The sequence below is a fragment of the Meles meles genome, chromosome 6 (genome assembly GCF_922984935.1).
Source record: "Meles meles chromosome 6, mMelMel3.1 paternal haplotype, whole genome shotgun sequence".
Classification (NCBI taxonomy): domain Eukaryota; kingdom Metazoa; phylum Chordata; class Mammalia; order Carnivora; family Mustelidae; genus Meles; species Meles meles.
In genome coordinates this window covers 2575450-2592298 of record NC_060071.1, presented here as the reverse complement: position 1 = coordinate 2592298, position 16849 = coordinate 2575450, and the positions used below count along the sequence as shown (strand labels likewise).

At 42.2% G+C, this 16849-nt stretch overlaps 1 protein-coding gene across 2 annotated transcripts in view; it reads right to left on the bottom strand.

Annotated features, from left to right (window-relative positions):
* Window positions 1–16849, bottom strand: part of IL16 (interleukin 16) — a 103323-nt gene that overhangs the window by 48242 nt on the left and 38232 nt on the right. The window lies entirely within an intron of this gene.

Genomic DNA, 16849 nt, shown 5'->3' with positions numbered 1-16849 from the left:
GAGCGGGACGGCAGGAAATTCTGAGACAGTCTTATAATCCCACCTCTGATGGCGCAGCCCACGGTCAGCAGGGACCCCGAAGCTTGGAGCCCCCCCTGCGGAGTGAAGAGTTTGTAGCCCACATCGGACATCCCAACTTTTAGGGCTCCTGAGAAATGAACCCTCAAAACACTGGGCTTTGAAGACTCCTGGGGCTTGTGACCCTTGGAAGCCTGGGGTTGTGGTGAGCTAAGGATGGGCTCCCAGGAGGCTGGTTCACGCCGCCCGTCCCGGGGCCCAGACGGAAGCAGCCCTGTGAAAAGTGCCCAGGCTTTATGAAAAAGAGACTAACCTGCTCGTTTTAAAGCATCGGTCTCAGGGGCAGGGGCCAGCGGGGGGTCCTCTCAGGGGACAGAACCAGCGGGTGCCCTCTTCCTGCCAGCCCTCTGCCGGGATAAAGCCGGTGGGTCGCATCTTTCCCTTTTCTTTTCTTTTCCTTTTCCTTTTTTAGTGAGTGCCAGCTTCGTGCCCCCTCTGCCGGACGCCAGGGCTCCAGTATCCCCCAGAGGGAAGCTTCCGATGTGCTGGTTTTCACATCTGGTGCTGGTGACCCCGTTTCTGCCCCTGCCACCCAGGGGACACTGGTTGGTCCCCTGCTTCTAGAGTCCCCTGAGACTCAACTGTTGGAGAGACGATCCTTGGCATGCTACTCCCCCAGGGAAATGCACAACCGCCAGACGGGACCCCCCGGCCCCCCACTCCAGCCTTCCTGAGGAGGCTTATTTGCTGGTTCTAGAGCTTCAGGCTTCGGGACGGGCTTCAGTCTGACACGTGTCCAGAGACTCTGCAGGCGCTGTCAGGGAACGCGGGTCGGGCGTTCTGCCCCGATACAGGGCACCGGTGTCTCCCGGGAAGAGGCTTATATGCTTGTCTGAGCTACAGTGTTTGTGGCGGCTTCCAGAGAACGCCTTGACCTCATCGGGCTCTGGGGCCACTTAGGCTCCAGGTCCCACAGGACTGCGTTCCTGAGTACCTGAGTTCCTTAAAAGCCATCGCCTGGGGTCTGGCTTCCCACGCACCTAACTCTAGGCGCTGGCGGAGATCTCCCCCTTTGGGACGCTGACGGGTTGGCAGAGCCTCACCTACTGGGAGCTTCGAGAAACAAGACGGGCTCCTTGGACAATCACAAAGCTTTGAGAGACATCCAAGAGCGGGAACGGGGTTGGGGGACACGTGCTATAAGGTGGATGAGACTTAAAGACGTGATACTAAGTGGGACAAGCCAGTCACGAAGGACCAGAGATGCTTTGATTCCGTTTTGTGAAGAGCTCAGAACAGACCCAGCTCAGAGAAAGGAATTCGATTCGTGGATGGTCAGGGACCGACGGGGGCTGGGGAGTGGGGTCGGGTGGAGAGTGGCTGCTGACGGGCCTGGAAATGTTCTAAAATCAGATAGGCCTTGGATGCGTCGTCTTCATTCCTGGGCATTTGGTCTTTCGTTTGTTTGCTTCTCTTGTCTATGTCATCTTTCCTTCCATTATTTTATTTGCAGTTTGTACATAGGAAAATATTGATTTCTTTATTGTTAATTTTGAAGCCACGCCCCTTACAGAATTCTTTTATTGTTTCCTCTAGAGTTGTTCTTTTATTTTTTTTATGAGTCTCATGGGCTTTCCATAAGTAAAATCCTTTTATCTACAAAAAATAATTATAATAAAATAAAATAAAATCTTGTAGTGATGGTTACGCGACTCTGCAAATACGCTAAAAACCATTAATAGTACACTTTAAATGGGCACATGGCATGTTATATCTTAACAAATATATTTATCTATCTATATATTATAAATATATAATTATGTATTTTAGATATATAATATATAAATAGAAATATTATATAAATATAAATAAATAAAATGTAAATATTGGAGTTATATCTTAATAACACCATTTTGGAAGGAAAATTCATTTTTTCGTTCAGAATGTCCCTGTCCTCGACCGCTGCTCCTGCTGGCGTGATTTTGTAAAAATGCAAGTGCTCCTCAGAGACTGACTGAATCAGAGACTGACTGAGGCATCTGTCGCTGATGCAGTGGAGATCCAGTCTGAGCTCCCCGGCCTGCGCCTCCTCGGGTGTTACTCAGACGGACCCCACGCCTCCCGCCGCAGGGAGCCAGACCCCTGCCCCGTGCACCTGCGCATCCAGTCCTGTCTTACAGCCGCCCCTCCCTGCTCTCCTTCCTTCTTCGAGAACACCTCATCGCACGTATTCTGCGGGAATAAACTCGGGGGCCGCCCATCTGTAAGACCGTCTCTGCGCATAATAGCCACCGCCTGAGAGACTCGGGGGCTCCCTGTGCTAATCAGACCCAGGGAAAGCTCCACGGTGGAAGGCACTGAAGCTGGCGGGCGGCTTCTCAATAACCGGGAGGACCGCCCTTCCCTCGTCTGCTCCCAAACTAGTCTCACCTGTCTGCTTCTCATTATAAAACTATGTTGTCTGGTCAAGAAGTTTTTCCTCTTACTAGTTCTACATGCGCGTTCCTAAATTTAAGAACTCTGGGGAATACCACGTTTCCAAAAAAAGGCTGAATATTTTTCTGCCAAAACATGGTTTATATTTCAACTAATTTAGTAGGAATGACCCTCCGTCCAGTTCTTATGGTAGGTCCAGCGGGATTTTCAGAAGATGTACACGGAATCTTCCAGGCAGAGCATCTGGACTGACCGCCAGCGAGAACCCCGGTACTGGTTACAGGAAATAATTGGACAAAATGCACAAGGACGTGTATAGAAATTTGTTCATCCCGTTGTCCGTAAAAGAAAACAATGACAAGGCAGTATTGAGGACGTTAAGACAGGAACTCGTAACTTTGATCCTTCTGCTAAAACCAAGTGAAAGCGTGGGATGGGGTGGGAACCTATCAATGAAATAGCAAAGGAGTAAGGAATTCTCGGAGGCCACGAAGTAAATAAAAGCTGCACCACCATATTCGTGACAGGTGAGCAGCTCAGAGCCTGGCTGATGCCCTGAGATCATTTTATGAACTGGCTGGACGTGAACTTCACCTTCTAAAGCTTTCTGGGATGTTGGGAGCAGACGGAAAGTCTCGATTTCTTCCCAAGATGCAGGGTTCAAGAGGACACTCCTCTCACACAGAGGGGGCCCCTAATAATTACATCCTCATTTGAAACGTACACTGGAAATGAATCCCTCCCACCCTCAGGAACTGCCTGAAAATCATCAGTCTGGAAATGGCCCTAATGGAAGGAGAGAAAGCCTTCCTGATTTGCTGGTGATTAACAGTAACCAGATGGCCCTCACAGGACTTGGCAACCCTAATCCACACCACATGCTTGTCTTGAAAAACCTCTAGACGAGAATTTAGTTCAAAACACTCCTAGGCTGATGGTGCCCCAGCCACCTGGCAGAAACCAGCTTGAAACCTCTCCGAAGAAACAAGCTTTAACTTGGGTCACAAAGATTCCCGCCGAGAAACTAACAAGACTTACAAGCTCTCAGAGACAAAAAGTTAAATAATAATAATAATAATAATAAAGAACACAACACATATTGGAACAAGGCACCATGAGAGAGAACCAGAAAGAGCGATACACACCAAAATCAGGCCTGCGAAGGCTTCGAGTGCTGGGAAAACAGAACCAGAAAGCAAAATAAATATATTTAAATTTCTCAAGAACTGGAAGAGATGACTGAACAGTTTGAGGAGAGAGACACCATGGAAGTTTCTGAGAAGACTTGGGGAAAGTACCAAGAAATTTTAAAAACCATAAAATTATTTATATTTGAAAGTAAATATGTGGGTTCAACAGTGGGTGAGGGAGCACTGGGAGGGGACAAGAGGACTGATGGGAAAAAGACACCCGGATGGCAAGGAAAGGGGATGGAGAGGGTTAAGGAGGGTTCAGAGCATTAAGCTGGAGTGGGAATGCCTAGACCTAACCAGCCTTCCAGAAAGAGACTCACTGCACATGCGTAAGAATACGGTTCTTCCGATCCTGATGAAATCATCCATCCACAGCGTCATGAAACCCAACAAATCCCAAATAAGATGAATAAAAAGAAAGCATACTTAGCTCCTGGCTGAACTATGGAACATCAAAACATGTAGAAGTTCTGTAAAGCAGCCAGAGAGAAGATAGACCGTCTTTTAGTGAGCAAGGGTTTAACCCAAAGCTCCTGTCTCTGCGGCAATTGTGAATAATTAATCCATTGTGGCAAGAGAGAGCAACCATCAACATAAACTTGGCGGCCTAAGAGCGAGTGGAATGAAGGCCTTTTCGGATGGAAAACCTGAGAGAGCTCACCACCATTATACCCTCCCCGAGGACATTCCGAAGAAGAGGGAGGAGGAGGGACAGCGATAGAAGGGAGGAGGAGGGAAAAGGAGGAAGAGGATATATATATATATATAAAAATAGAGCTAAATTACCTGAAAGTAATAGGATATAAGAAGCCAAGAACACTACCTTAATGAAAATATCCAGTGGTTTTTGTACTATTCAGAAAGAGGGTACAAGCAAAAATTGATAAGTTTAACACTGAAAACCTAGATGTGCATGCCAGAGTTTCTGGGGGTAATCATAAAATTACAGACACAGAGTTATAAACAGAACCAATAAAGGAGAAAAAGAATGAAAAAATATAACCATCAAAAAGACCAAAAAAAGCAGAGATAAAAACAAGAAAAGTAGAAAAAATACTTAAAATGAAATCATTTTACATGCAAATGTGTGTGCATAATTTAAGAGGCTCTATGAACCAGCTAAAAGACAAGGACTGTCAGGATAAATTTACCTAAAAATATTTTTTTAGACACGTCACTTGACTTTTAAAGAAAAACTTAATTTTTAAGAGCTGTTTCGGGCTTAAACAAAATTGCAAGAGAGCCTCCGAAATTTCCCACACACCCTCTGCCCCCACATAGGGCACATTCCCTACCAAGGATAAACCTACACGGACACATCATCATCAGGCAGAGTCCACAGCTTGCCTGAGGTTCCCTCTCGCTGATGTGCAGCCTGTGGGTCTAGACGAATGTGCAGCGGCAGGTACCCATCCCTGATATCTCATACCAAGTATAGACTTCACTGCCTCTGTGATCTGCCTATTAACCTCTCCACTGGGCCACCCCGGGCAACCACCGATCTTCTAATTCTCCCCACAGATTTGCCTTTTCCAGAATGCCATGTAGATTGGATCCCACAGTGTGTAGGCTTTACAGATTGGCTTCTTTCTCTTAGGAATATGCATGCAAAGTTCCTGCATGTCCGTTCAGGGCCTGGCAGCTCACTTGTGTTCAGGGCTGAACGGTTTTCCATCGTGGGGTTGCATCGCAGTGTATGAACACATTCCCCTGTTGGGGGCCATCTTGGTTTCTTCCAGATTTGGGCAATTATGAACAAAGGTTCTGTACACACCCACGTGCAGGATTTTGTGTGGACACAAGTTTTCAGCTCCTTTGCCTAAATGCCAAGGAGTCCAAGTGCTAGGTCACATGGCGAGACTCTGTTTAGATTTCTAAGAAACCAGCAAACTGTCTTTCCAAGTGGTTATGCCATATTGCCCTCCGGCCAGGGGATAGTGAGAGTTTCTGTTGTTCCACATCCTCACCAGCAGGTGTCCTCAACACTCCCTATTGCCGCCAGTCTACTGTGTATGGTGTATGTAGTAGTGGCTCATTGTTGTTTTCGTCCGCATTTCCTGATGCCCTCTGATGCGGGGCGTCCTTCCAGGTGCTTACTTGCCATCTGTAGATCTTCTCTGGTGGAGTATTTACACTTTGGCCCACTTTTTAATTGGGTTGTTGGTAAAATTTGGATAATAATCCTTCATAGATGTGTGTGTGTGTGTGCAACAATATATATGTTGTATATTTTGGATAACAGTCCTTAACAGGTGTGTTTTTGGCAATGATTTTATCCTACTCTGTGGCTTGTCTTCTAATCCCCTTGATAACCGTCTTTCACAGAGCAGTCTTTTTAAAAAAATTGTAAAGATTTTATTTACATATTTGAGAGAGAGAGAGTGAACCAGGGGAGGAGCAAAGGGAGAAGGACACGCAGGCTCCATGCTGAACATAGATCCTGATGTGGAACTAGATCTCAGGACACTGACATCGTGACCTAAGCCAAAATCAAGATTCAGATGCTTAACCAACCAAGTCAACCAGGTGCCCCAGCAGTCTTTTTAATTTTAATGAAGTCCAAGCTAGTCAATTATTTCTGTTATAGCTAAATCAGACAAATGCTGATCAAAATAATTCTGGTATTACTTTATAGAAAAAGGAGATTCAAACAAAAAAATTAATACAGGTAAAGTCACCATGTAATACCCGCTTTAGATCATGAAGATACAATTCTAAGCTTGTTTGCATCTTCTGTAGCGCCCCCCCCCCCCATGTGGACATAACAAGATTTTGTTAGAAAGCGTAGATTTTTAACCTGCTCCCTAGATACTCCTAGATCAAGCAGATACACATCAGAAAGTGTGTAGACTATTTCACCAATTCAATTAACCAGAGCAGATTACAATTTCTCCTTAAACATACGTAAAATATTTGCAAAAAATAATCGTGCATAGGGTCGTCAAACAATTGTCAATAACTACAATGGCCTGGCATAGTACCATGCTTTCTGACAACACCACCATCAGCCATAAAGCATGATGAAAAGACAGATTTGTGATGCCAGACGTCAGGGGTGGTCAGAGGCTGGGTGTGACCGTAAAGGGGCAGTGAAAAGGGGTTTGGGCAGGGGGATGGAGCTGCTCTGTATCTTGACTGGGGTGGTGGTTACACAGATGTACATGTGGGGTAACAGCACAGAACTACACATACATCATAACAGTGTTAGATTTCTGGTTTGAATGTCCTACATAGTTATCATAGAAGATGCCACCATTGGGGAAAACCAGGTGAAGGTGTTCTACCTGTACTTTGCCACTGTAAGGGAATCTACAATTATATCAAAGTAATTCAAAAAAACTTTGCAGAAGATTAACTGGAAAATACTCACACATCTGGAAATTAAGAATCACCCTTCTAAATAACTCATTGGTCAAAGAAGAAATTATGTTGGTAATGTTAAAGCATTTGGAAATGAATGATCATGGAAATTTAGATATCGAATCTTGTGAAATGCAGCTGAAGATAAAGCTATACTCATAGAAGAAGTTACCATCTTAAATGCTTATTTTAAGAGAGACAAGGCTGAAAATAATTAATAAACTAATGGAGTATTCATTATGAGCCACTACTACATTCAAAGGAAGCAGGGAAGAAACAATACTAGAGATAAGAACAAGATTTATGAGACATGTAAGAGGCAGATGGACAAAATTAAAAGTTGGTTCTGGGAAAATATTTTAAAATATTGGTGAAATTCCAGTAAAATTAATCAAGAAAGAAAAAGAGAGAAAATAAATAACATGAGGGGTTAACAGGGGACATGATTACACATGTAATACAGATTAAAAAGATAAGAGAATATTATAAACAACCTTATGGAATAAATTTGAATAATTAAGTAAAATGAAAAAATCTGAGAAAAAAAAACTTCATCAAAATCAACTCAAGAAAAAGTTAGGAAATCTTTAGAAGTCTGTAAAAATTAAGAAACACCCAAGCAAGAGAATTCTAGAGCCAGATGGTTTTACTGAAGAATTCTACCAAACGTTTAAAGAATTAACATCAATTGCATGCAGATTTCTCCAGAAAATAGGAAAGAATAGTTCCCAATTAATTTTCTGGTATTAGTATTTCTTTAGTACCAAAGCCAGAAAAAGGCAGTAAAACAAAAAGAAAAGAAAAGAAAATTACAGATCAATATTATCATAAATGCAGAGGTAGAAATCCTTAACAAAATACTACCAAATAAAATTCACCAGTGGATAAAGACAACTATGCCTGATAACCATGTGGGGTTATTCCAAGGATGCAGGGATAGTTCATTCAAAAATCAATTAAGGTAATCTACCGTACTAACAAGCTAACAAAGAAAAATAAGATGATTGTATCAATCAATGCAGGAAAGCATCTGATGAAATTAAGCACCTATTCACAACATACACTCTCAGAACACCAGGGCTAAAGGAGAACACAAAACCCATAGCTAACCACACTCTTCATGAGGAGAACTGAATGCTTTGCCTCTGAGATTGGGTACAAGGCAAGAATACCTAATCTCAATCCTCATTCAACTTGGTACTGAAGGTTCTAGCCACTGCAAAAAGGCAACAACAACAAAAATAAAAGGCATCAGAAAGGAAGAAACCAATTTGCCCTTATTTGTAGATTACATGATGTCTACGTAGAACATCCCAAGGCATCTATGAAAATAATTCATAGAACAAATAAGTGAGTTCAACAATTTGCAGGGTACAAATTAGACATAATGAAAATCAATTCTATTTCTTTCTATGAGCAATGAACACAGGGACACTAAAAGTTAAATGCATACCATTTACAATCACTCAAAAACATAGTTAGGCATAAGTATAAGGAAACATATACAGGACTTGTATGCTGCAAACCAAAAAAACACTAATAAATCAAAGATCTCAGTGGATAGAGAGATATAACCATATTCATAGATTGGAAAACTCAGCAAAGCTTAATTCTCCCCAAATTCACATATGAAGTTCATGTGATTCCTGCTAAGATTTTTTATAGCAAGATTTTTTATAGACATAGACAAAATTACTCTAAAATTTATATGGAAATGCCAAGAGACTAGAATAGTTTAAAACAACTTTGAAAAAAGAACAATAAAATAGGAGAAATGCACCTACCTGATTTCAGAATGTATTTTGTAGCTACAGTAACCAAAAATGTGTGGTACTGGAAGAGGGATATACGTATAGAAAAGAGAACCCAGAAATAGGTGTACAACAATACACCCACCTGATTTATAACAAAGGAGCATACACAACTTTTTGGAGGCAAGATGGTCCTTTAAGCAAACAATGCTGTACCAAGTGAATGTTGATGCTGTTGGGGAGGCAGGTGGAGAAAGAGGAAGCTTGGCCCACATCTCTCATCTCATACAAAAATTAACTCAAAATGGAACTATGTGTAAACTATAGAAATTTTAGAATATGTCAAAACTCTATCTTAATCACTACATTTAAAAATAAGCATGTTCTGTTGTATGGAAGTTTCTCTGTCTTGCTTAAGTATGTGTCTATTTGATGCATACTTTTAGAAAAAAATAGAAGAAAATGTTCAGGATCTAGAACCAGGGAAAGAATTCTTAAACTGGATGCCAAAAACATAATTCATAAAAGGAAAAATTGATAAACTGGACTTCATCCAAATTAAAAACTTTTGCTCTATGAAAGATCCCATTAAGAGGATGTAAAGACAAGCTGCAGTTCTGGAGAAAATATTTGCAAGCCACATGTACAATAAAAGATGGGTACATGGAATTTATAAAGAATTCTTAAAATTCCACAAGAAAAATAACAGACAATCTAACTCAAAAATGGGCAAAACACATGAACAGTCTTTTCACTGAAGAGGCAAATAAGCTCCTGAAAAGATGTTCAATGCCATCAGCCATGATGAAATGCAGATTAAAACCACAGTGAGATATCACTACAAGCCTACCAGAATGGCTAAAATAAAAAACAGTGGCATCCAATACTGTCAAGAATGCAGAGAAACCAGATCACTCATACTCTGTTTATGTGTATGTGGAATGGGATGGTCACTCTGGAAAACTGTTGGGCACTTTCTTTAAAAATAAACATGTAACTATTTGTACCACTCTTGTCCCCAAAGATTACACACCATCTGATACCATTTGTATGATGATCTTGAAATGATGAAAGCATAGATATAGTTGCCATTGGTGAAGGCGGAAAGGGGGGTGGCTATAAAGGGGCAACATGAAGAATCCTTGAAGGAATGGAGATATTCCGTACATTGACTGCATCGATACCGATAACCCAATTGTGATACTATACTATCATTATCCAACATGTTACCCTTGGGAGTAGCTAAGATATATGGATCTCTCTGTGTTATTTTCTTACAACTTTAGGTGAATCTACAATAATCTTGAAATAAACAATTTAATTTTAAAAACTGTTTTAAAATTGCATTAACAATGTCAGAAAATAGTTAGAAAATAGAATTCTTTAAAAAGGTAACATTTAGGGGCACCTGGGTGGCTCAGTGGGTTAAAGCCTCTGCCTTCAGCTCAGGTCATGATCCCACGGCCCTGGGATCGAGCCCTGCATCAGGCTTCCTGCTCAGTGGGGAGTTTGCTTCCCCCTCTCTCTCTGTCTGCCTCTCTGCCTACTTGTTATCTCAGTCTGTCAAAAAAATAAAATAAAATCTTTAAAAAAAAAGAGGTAACATTTACAATTGTATCAGAAAATAAAGAATGTCTAGGAACTAATCTAAGGAAAGATACAAAAGATCTTTCTAAAGAAAATTACAAAACTTATTGAAGGGCATAAAATAAGTCCTAAATAATGGAGAGATAAGTTATATTTACAAAAATGGGAGACTTAATATTGTAGTCATTTATAATTTTAACATAGTATGAATCAAAATTATAAGTGTTTTTTAGAACATTAATAACAGATCCTTAAATTTTAATCAAGAATCAAAGGGCGTCAAATAGACACATACTTAAGTAAGCAAAGGCAGGGAAACTTCTATACAAGAGAACATGCTTATTTTAAAATGCAGTGATTAAGATAGTAGAGTCTTGACATTAGGATAATACAATGACCAACAGAGCAGAATAGGGAGGCTTAAACAGCAGCATGTTCATGGGAGGAAATCTGATTTGTAAGAGAATTAACACTGTACTTTTGAGGGGAAAGATGAACGCTCCAACAAAAGGTGCTGGGACAACTGGTCAACCATGTGGAACCAATGTAACGTACCCCTACATTTGCAAACATCAGTTCCAGGTGGATTAAACACATAAATATAAAAGGCAAAACAATAAGATGTTCAGAGGACAACAGAAGAAGACAGACATTATAATAAAACATGTTCACTTTAAGAAAGGATAAAAATTTGAAGCAAGATGCAAAATGGCACAAACTGTAGACACATGAGTGGTAAATTTCCCATTAAAATGAAGAACTTCATGGGGCACCTGGGTGGCTCAGTTGGTTAGGTGTCTGACTCTTGATTTTGGTTCAGGTCATGATCTCAGGGTCATGGTATCAAGCCCTGCATCGAGCTCTGCGAGTCTGCTTGAGATTCTCTCTCTCCCCATCTCCCTCTGTCCATCCTACCTGTCACAGGGAGGGAATAGGCTCTCAGCTTGGGGTTACCTTAAACTGTGATCCAGGGCACAGTCGGACCACTACTTTTTGAGCAGGGGCCCCACAAGTGGCAGATCTGAGGAGGTTCACCTTCCTCTGGGAGGGGCAGGGCTGCAGGAATCTGCTGGGTGCTAGGTTTGGAGACTCTGAACAGGGCTGTGCATCAAAGATAGAAAAGATCAGTCATAGGCCAGGTAAGCTTGGAGTGCAGCCAGAGACCAGGGAGATGGGAGGGATTGACTGCCTTTTTTTTGAGGGCACACTGAGGAGTGGGGCCCCGAGCTCTTGGATCCTCTGGGCCGGAGATTGGGAGGCTGCCATTTTCATTCCAGTCCTCCAAAGTGGTACAGAAAACGTTCAGGGAACAACATCTCCCAGAGCGAACTCGAGCAGATGACTTAGCCGGGCCCCTGGCAAGGAAGATGCAGTTCCACCTCAGGCAAAGACATTTGAGAATCACAGCAACAGGCCCCTCCCCCAGGAGATCAGCAAGAACATCCAGCCAAGACCAAGTTCGTGATCAATGAGAACTGCAGAACTCCACAGCTAGGGGAATGCAACATGCAGAATTCAGGGTTTTCTCCCCAAGATTCTTTAGTCTTTCAAAGTTAGATTTTTTTTTATTTTATTTTTTCTTATTCTATTTTTTACATTTTTCCTCTTCCTATTTTAACTTTTTTAAACTATTTTATCTGATCAATACCTTTTTAAAAATTTTTTCTTAATTTTCATTGTTATAGTCCTATTTTATCCCTTCATTGCATTTAACCTTATTTTTTGTATACAGATAGGTTTATCTTTCTTTAAAATTTTGGGATACAATTTCTTCTAACAGATCAAAATATACCCTAAATTAGTGCATGGCTTTGTTCTAGTCTCCAGCCTGATCACATTCTTTCCTCTTTTGTTTTTCTTTTTTTTTTTCAAACAACTTCTTATCAATTTCTTTTTTAGAATCTTTTTAAATTTTGATCTTTACAGTCATATTCCATCCCTTCATCATGTTTAAACATATATATATATATGTATATATATATATATATGTATATATATATATATATATATATATATAAATTTTTCTTTCTTTAAAATTTTGGGAGGCAGTTTCTTCTAACAGGCCAAAATCACCCAAAATCAAGTGTGTGGCTCTCTTCTATTCACCAGTTGTTGTTTTTCTTTTCTCCTTTGTTCTCGCCCCCCTCCCCCAGTTTCAAGTCTCTTCCAATTTGGTTAATGTATATTTTTCTGGTGTCGTTGCTACTCTTGCAGTATTTAGTTCTCTCATTCATCTGTTCTTATCTGGGTAAAATGACAAGGCAGAAAAACTCACCTCAAAAACAAGAAAAAGACTACCAACAGCTAGGGACCTAATCAATACAGTCATTAGTAAGGTGTCAGAGCTAGAGTTCAGAATGATGACTATCAAGGTGCTAGCTGGGATCAAAAAAATCATGGAAGATACTACAGAGTCCCTTTCTGGAGAATAAAATCCCCTTCTGGAGAAAGAAAAGAACTAAAATCTAACCAAACTGAAATTTTTAAAAAGCTATTAATGAGGTGCAATAGAGACTGAAGACCATCCTACTGAAGAATGAAAGGGTCAACAAGGAAATTAAAGAACTTAAAAAATTCAGGTAAACAAATGAAAATGAAACACAACTGTTCAAATTCTTTTGGGACACAGCAAAGGCAGTCCTGAGAGGAAAGTATATAGCAATCCAAGCCTTTCTCAAGAAATAAGAAGGGTCTCAAGTACACAACCTAACCCTACACCGAAAAGAGCTGGAGAAAGAACAGCAAAGAAAACCTAAACCCAGCAGGAGAAGATAAATAAGAAAGATCAGAGCAGAAATCAATGACATAGAAACCAAAAGAACAGTAGAACAGATCAACGAAACTAGGAGCTGGTTCTCCTAGTTAATAAGAATTAATAAGATTGATAAATCCCTGGCCAGACTTACCAACCCCAGATTAATAAAATCATGAATGAAAGAGGAGACATCACAACCAACACCAAAGAAATACAAAAAATTTTAAGAACATATTGTGAGCAACTATACACTAGCAAATTTGACAATCTGGCAAAAAAGGATGGAGACATATAAACTACCAAAACTGGAACGGGAAGAAATAGAAAAACCTGAACAGGCCCATAACCAGTAAGGAGATTGAAACAGTCATCCAAAATCTCCAAACAAACAAAAGCCCAGGGCCAGACGGCTTCCCGCGGGAATTCTACCAAACATTTAAAGAAGAATTAGTACCTATTCTCCTGAAACTGCTCCAGAAAATAGAAATGGAAGGAAAACTTCCAAACTCATTTTATGAGACCAGCATTACCTTGATCCCAAAACCAGGCAAAGACCCCATCAAAAAGGAGAACTACAGACCAATATCCTTGATGAACACGGATGCAAAAATTCTCACCAAAATACTAGCCAATAGGATCCAACAGTACATTACATTAAAAGTACATTAAAAGGATGTGGTGTGTATATATATGAATTCCATGCAGTCATCCAAAAAAATGAAATCTTGCCATTTGCAACAACGTGGTTGGAACCAGAGGGTATTAGTCAATCAGAGAAAGACAATTATCACATGATCTCCCTGATATGAGGAATTTGAGAGGCAGGGTGGGAGTGGGAGGGGGAGGGAGAGAAAAAAATGAAACAAGATGGGACCCTGGAGGAAGACAAACCATAAGAGACTCTTAATCTGAGGAAACAAACTGAGGGTTGCTGGAGGGATTGGGGGGGTGGGTGAGATAGGGTGTCTGGGCAATGGACATCGGGGAGGGTGTGTGCTATGGTGAGTGCTGTGAGCTGTGTGGGACTGATGATTCACAGACCTGTACCCCTGAAGCAAATAATACATTATATGTTAATTTTAAAAAACAGTAGAATGGATAAAGAGTGTGTTCGCACAATAGAATACCACAAAGCAGTGGGAAAAAATCAATAAACTACAAAACGAAGTGGAATGAGTGAATTTCTAGGACATAATTTGAGTAACAGAAGCAAGTCTGCCAAGGAGCAGTCACTGTGACGTTCCATCTGTATTATCCTCAACCATCAGTAGGACGGACGCTCCCAAAGTTCCAGGACAAGATGGCGTCCCCTCTCTCTCTTCCTCCCTGCTAAATACAACTAAATGCCCTGGAAGTTATTCAACAGAGAGCAATAAAAGAATTCTGAAAGCCAGAAAGGAGACAGCTAATGGGGAGGGAACTCAGGACTTGAAACAATACAGGGAGTTTCCCTGGCTTGCTGCTGAGCTACTGTACAGCCAGACTAGGTGCTGGAGAGACCCGTCAACTAGCAGGGCAGATAGACAAACACAAGAGACAAACAAACAAAAGTGTTCTCTCTTGCCTGCCCAAAAGGCCAGGAAAGGAGGGAGATCGACAAGACCAGAGGAAGACCCACCCCCGCCCCACAACCAGGGCACCAGCTTGTGGCCCCAACTCCATACAGCAATGGGGACAGCAGAGCCCCAGGCTGACCCGGACCCCACTGCAGAGCGAGGACGCAAGCTCCGGAGGTCCATCCGCCTGCAGTCTGTCCACCCCAGCAGACAGAACGGCAAGGAGCGCGTGAGAAGTCCAGTAGTTCCAGAAAAATAGAGCCGACCAGAATAACACGGCAAGGGCTCCGAACACCGAAATGTCATTGCAACAGAAGTCCACAAAAATCATCCAGAACCACATGCTAAATTTAAGTAGGTACCGCCTGCTGAAACACAAGGTTAAATCAGATCAAGGGACTGAACATACTAATGGGAATAGCCAAGATACAATTAATGGTCACGTTTAGCATCTAGAACCAGAACACATAATTTGAACGACAACAAATGAACAGTTAATGCCAACACTGAGGCGGATCTGGTGCCAGAATCTTCTGGCGAGGATTATAAAGCAGTCTGCATAAAAATGCTCTCAGGGGTGGCGCCTGGGTGGCTCAGTCCTTAAACGTCAACCTTCAGCTCAGGTCATGATCCCAGGGTCCCGGGATGGAGCCCCACATCCGGCTCCCTGCTCTGCGGGAAGCCTGCTTCTCCCTCTCCCACTCCCCCTGCTTGTGTTCCCTCTCTCGCTGTGTCTCTGTCAAATAAATAAATAAATAATCTTTTTTAAAAAAATGCTTTAAAGGTCACTCACCAATTCTCTCCAAACAAAGGAAAAATGAGGAGATATCAACAAAGAAGTAGAAGGGTTTGTTTTTTTAAGAAGCACATGGAGATTTAAAGAACTGAATTTAAGAATCCCAAAGAGATCAACCCCAAGGTGCCTCACAATCAAATCCCTGAGAACTAAAGACAAAAAAAGCCTTAAGAACAACCAGAGAGCAACGACACATCTATAAAAACAAAACGAAAAAAATCCCACTAACACACATGACAGATTTCACATCTGAAAATGGGAGGGACAGAAAGAAGAAGCGCAGGAAAGTTTAGGTCAACTGTATATCCTCTATCCATTGACCATACCCCTCCGGGAGGAAGCGGAAATGAAGATGTTCGCAGAGGAGGGGAAAGCCAGCGGAGATCTCCCCCTTTGGGAACGGCAGGAGGAGGCTCTCCAAATACAAAGAGAATGACAACAGCTGGAAAGCTCAGAGGGAAGAAACACGGCAGAATGGGTAAAAAACAGAGTTAAAGCTGGTAGATCAGCTTTCCCTCCGTGAGTTTCTTTAACTGTGCTTCATGGCTGGAGAAAAAGTTACACCCCTACCTGCGGCGGGGCCCACTGGTTGCAGAGGGGACCCTGGAGAGAGTTCTGTGTAGGCGAGGGGCACCAGGGGGCCTCCGGGGAGTCCCATTGTCTACACGTCACTCCAGGTAGTAGAACTCCAGCATCTACGTGGGGGTACGTTCAGCCGCCCCGCAATGGAAACTATCAGACCTCATAAATGAACTGAGACGGAGCTCCAAGTCCTATTGCAGGGGTCCGTGGGACGGAGAGAGGAGAGAAACGATGGAGGAGGAAGCAGAGGGAACGGGAAGAAAGGTCGGCTCCAGACGGAAGCCCCCAGGGGACCTCCAAGTTCACGGCGAGACTGGCTTCTTAAACGTGGGGATTAGAATGCAAGTATCCAGGGTATCTTCATTTTTTTTTTACAGTGTATGTACATTGTATAAATTTCTTTTTATAGTCTCGACATTTCCTAAAATATTTTTTAAAGATCCTGAAGTCATAAATTCTGACTCATCTACGTGGTGGATTCTCACGCGGCCTTTAACATTCTTCCAGACTTGTCCTAAGCTGGGCAGAAGAACCGACGGACACAGTCAGGTCTTCCCGCCCAAGCCGGTGCTACCATTCTTTCGGGGGAACTGACACGTGTGTGTTTCTGTGATACATTGGTGTCGTGCGATCGGGAGGCCTGGCACGCCCCTGAAATGCCTGAACTGCAGAGGGAGAAGGTTGTTTCCAGTAGGGATGGCTGAGCTCAGGGTTCAGGAGGAGGGGAGGGTCAGGGAAACCTTCCTGCAGATGGTCCACGGAGGCCGAGCCCTACAGAGAGGATGCCCAAGGTTAGGGCTCATGGAAATAAGTCG